A 4,903-nucleotide genomic window follows, 5' to 3' on the forward strand; every position below is an offset into this window, starting at 1 on the left:
AATATTTTTAATTGTAATGATTTTTACTGATGATGATTTGAAATAGACCGAGAGAAATGTCTAAACATTTACTGTTTATTTTAAATAAAAAATATTCGCTCATTATAACTAGCGCTGTGGCTGTATGCTCCTTGTTTTGTTTTGATTTTATATTCTAATGCCTGTTTCCACCAATGCAGATTAACTTTAATCTCAGGTTAACTTACTGTTCATCTTTTTCTAATTTTTATAATTAAAAAAAGATAAAGAGCAAATTGAACCGAGATTAAAGTTAATTTGCATTGGTGGAAATGGGCATAAGCCACATAACATATATTATAATATTTTATTTTTTTATTATTAATCTATAAATAATCGACGTTTTAGCTGCTTTTTTCGGCTATCTTTAAGATTACTAAATACAAAAAATTAAAAATGAAATAAAAGTATATTGAAAATGGTTACGAGCCAAAAATAATAGATTAATTTAATGTTCGTAAATAAAAGTAAAAATGACGGTATAAACACACGTTTTAAAACATGTTTTGACTCTGATGGCGTGGGGGGGAGGGTCATTATCAATGTTAAATATATTACTTTAAGCGGTTGAGTGTAAAAACAATTATTATTTTCTTAAATCTAATGACACGTATCATTTGTACGCCAAGTTAAATTCTATCTTTAAAAACCCAAGAGGTACTATCTTTATGTTTACTTTGAACTGGCACCTTCAATAATATCTGAGTCAATTTTCATGGTAATATATATGTAAAAGTAATGTCACAATTTTCTCTCCCTTCTCTTCTGCAGTAATACCCAACAGTTCCCAACTTTACGTCTGATTTGACTAATACTAACACGAACATGTACTTGAATACCACATTATGTATGCCAAGGTTAATTTTTTATTAAAACCTACCCTGATGTTATCCTCTTTTATGTTTAGTAGAATTACACCAACCTCAATTACTTAATCGGAATTGACTAATCATATTTGCTGTTCAGTAGAATTTAAAAACCTACTTGGTGTTATCATTATAATTTAATTTTTTTAAAATGAAAGTTATGAAGAACGTTTAATTCTTTAAAGAATTAAATTTCAAGAATTAATTACATAACTGGTACTTAGCCCTTCATTTTTAAATAGTTTTTTGTAGGACCATATTGTGTATATTAATATATTAACAATTTGACTTTAAATTATTTAAAACAGAGTGATATCCAACCATAATCATTAAAACTTCGACTCATTGCATTTCCACCCCCTTCTTTCTTCCCGACTCGCCCTACTACTCATCATTTTCACTCTCCTTTATATATGTACAATATATTTTTAAATCATTCTTTAAATCATTTTTTATATATATTTTTGATATATACATCTGTACTTTAACATAATATATTATCACGAAAGTAACTGATATTAAAATATCTATATAAATATACAATTTATACTAACTTCGATACATTACACATCCTCCCTTCTTTTATTTCACTATCTTGTCATATAATATGGATTTTTTCCCATAAAATATATCGTTTAATTAACTAGTCTTTAAAAATTCTATCTCTAAAGATCTAAGAGGTACCATCCTTATACACTTATTTAATTCTAATGACATGTATCTTTTGTATGTATATATAAACTTACCTTTTTAAAAAAAAGGTAGAAAAAAGCGCTAAGAGTGGGTGCTGCTAGTCAAAAAACCATTTGGGCCAGTTTCACCAACGTCAATTACTTAATCGACTGTAAAACTGACCAATCACATTTGCTGTTTAGTAGAACCATCTTTAAAAACCTACGTGATATTATCCTTATTTACTTAATTCTAATGACATGTATCATTTGTATAAAAGATTTGATATCAATAGTCGGCGCCAAGTTATTCTACCTTATTACTTACTTAATTTTAATGACATTTATTATTTGTATAGAAGATTTGATATCAACTGTCGGCGCCAAGTTAAATTCTACCAAATTAAAAAGTAAAACACAAGTGGTACCTTTAATCTTTAAGAACCCATATAGTCCTTCGTTAAAAAGTTATTAACCAAAAAAGATTTAAAAATAACGTACTATTTCTGCGTATATTCTGCGTACTATTTACGTGGATAATGGTATTAAAATGGTTATAAAAGCTTCCGTTGCTGCTAATATTTACCCATTTTATTCATTACTTGACGATACATTATTTAATGGATATAGAGTACACGACTTCCATGGTAAATATCGAGAAAATAGGAAGCATCTACTTTATTTGTAAAGTAACTTTCACTCCTCCCTGCACAGGGGCATACGACTTCTACGATTATACTGTTGCTATGATAGTACTGTCGGGGCAGACCTCTGTGACGGTGTGGGTGCGGGGGGGTGGCCGAAGGCCGCCCCCTTGCACCCGCCCGTGTATGTGTGTGTGTGTGTGTGTGTTCCATTCGTTATATAACGATTATAAGTCTATTACTTGATATTTTACACACCCGCACCCATACCGTCACCGAGGTCTGCCCCGACAGTACTATCATAGCAACAGTATAATCGTAGAAGTCCTATGCCCCTGTGTAGGGGGGGGGGGGATAGTACGTTATTGTTAAATCTTTTTTGGTTAATAACTTCTGAACGAAGGACGAGCGACGGGAATGGTCAATGACCTTGACCTTCTTGAGGGTCGAGGTCAAGGTCAAGGTCACTCGGAAGTCATTTGAGGCTGACTGTGTAAATCGAAATATTTACCAAAAAAATATGTCCAAATTAAAAGTTATAGAGATAAAAGTAAATTAATAAAAAAGAACGATAATGCTGAAAATTGTTGTTTTGTTGTGCTAACAAAATAATTTTGTTGGAAACTAAAAAATGAAAAAATACTGCAGCATTTCCATCGCGCTTAAATTATTTTGATAGTCCCACAAAATTATTTTCAAATTTATAACTAGTTACATAAATTTTTAGATATTTTAACAAAATCGGGTAACTTTCACATTAGGGTTTAAGAGTCTCTAATGGTCGGTATAAAGGTGATTCCTTAAATTTTATTTTTTAATTTTGTTATTATCAAAAAGTTACGAATAACAGAGCTAGAAATTCGAACCCTCAGGGCAAAATTATCAAAATAAAGTTTTTGATAATTTTGCCCTGAGGGTTCGAATTTCTAGCTCTGTTATTCGTAACTTTTAAACTTTTTCCATTTGAAAACTTTCATATCTTCGACATTTTCGTATTTATTAGATTATTTTGTTCTAAGATGTTACAAGGAAATTTTTCTGGCTGTCTTTAAAATATTTATCGTCAATTTTAGGACACCTACTGTACATATGTATACATATATTTCAAATGTATAAGGTAAAGTAAAAAAACAGACAATTCGCTTTTTATTATAATAATATTTATTTGCACTACAAAAACAACAGGGACGCTTTACATAGAGAAAATACGCTTAGTACGAGGACGTGAAACGTCGCATTTAACATGCTGACGACATTACGTTTATGAAACATCGCTTATTGGATTTTCCCAATTCGAAAAAATCCAAGAAGAGAAAATCTTTTTCTTGGATAATTCACTGCGGTGACAGACTCCCATAAATTATATCAATTGACAAGTAATGTACATTAAGGTAAATTTTAGTTTTACTTTACCTTTAGTGAATGGTATTTAGCATATTTAAATTGCCTAAATTTCATAAGTTTAACATCACCGCAATTTTCACAGGAAGAAGAGAGATAAGGTACAAAATATACTTGGATAAAAAAAAGTGAGAGAGAAAGAGAAAGAGAGAGAGAGAAACACAAATAGATAGAAACAATGCCTGGCACTATTATATTCAGGGATGAGCTATGTACAATTAAGCATCTTGTTTGTCTTGTTTTCGCCGACGATCAATTAACACCATGTGTTATCATATATAGTTATACACATTATAGGTATATAAAACTTTACAAGTATAGACTGGCAATTACCTATAGTTTCTGCTAAGAAATAGTGTTCGAAGGAATAGAGAGGGGGAGAGAGAGAGAGAGAGAGAGAGAGAGAGAGAGAGAGAGAGAGAGAGAGAGAGAGAATTTTTAGGTGTTTCTCTTTTTCTGCAAAATGTCCGAAAATAGAACATATTGCTCATGTCAATTAAATATACGGCGCGTTAGGATTACATCAGAATTGAAAATAATATATTGTAACAAAGCACGAAATAAAAATTCTTTTGAAAATGTAAAATATAGGTAATAAAAAAATACGCAGAACAAAAGTTCTTTTCTCTTTCTAAAATATTATAGAAAAAGATAATTTCAATAAAACTTATCTAATGTATATATAATGAAATAGTATAGGTATGCATGTGCACGAAACGTACTTTCGGACTTCTGTACACTTTTAGAAATATATGTAAATATTAACACGATTTTGTTTGTATTACCAATCCATACTTATAAGGTCTATTATCAAAACGTATGCGCGTGAGCAATCAAAGAAAAAATATTTGACTTTGTTCTTCGATTCTTTTAACAGTACGCATCTTATCCCTGTTAGAAAACCATAAGCCTTCCGTATCATATACCTTTTAAATAAAAAAATAGATTATTTATTCTTACTTTGTAAAGCGCGAATTGAAATATTTTTAGCTAAGGGATGACTTTCTGCTACTCAAGAGAGTGCGCAGAGAAATTTTCGACTCGTGGCTGGCGGTGCGTGAATCATTTATTTATATTTGACTGTCAATGGAGAGCGTGTCGTATCACAAATTCAAAACGATTTTACAGTTTCACCGACTCTCTCGATATGCTTCCATCGTACCATGGCGGCACGAGCTACGCCGTAACGATTAAGTTTCGATCGTCTTAAAATGACGATTGATTACGGAAATTCCTTTATCATTCATTATTGTTATTCTAGTTAACTAAAGGATGAAAATAATATAGAAATATAGAGAGAGAG

The sequence above is a fragment of the Cyphomyrmex costatus genome, unplaced genomic scaffold, assembly GCF_001594065.2.
Source record: "Cyphomyrmex costatus isolate MS0001 unplaced genomic scaffold, Ccosl1.0 scaffold520, whole genome shotgun sequence".
NCBI classification, from domain to species: domain Eukaryota; kingdom Metazoa; phylum Arthropoda; class Insecta; order Hymenoptera; family Formicidae; genus Cyphomyrmex; species Cyphomyrmex costatus.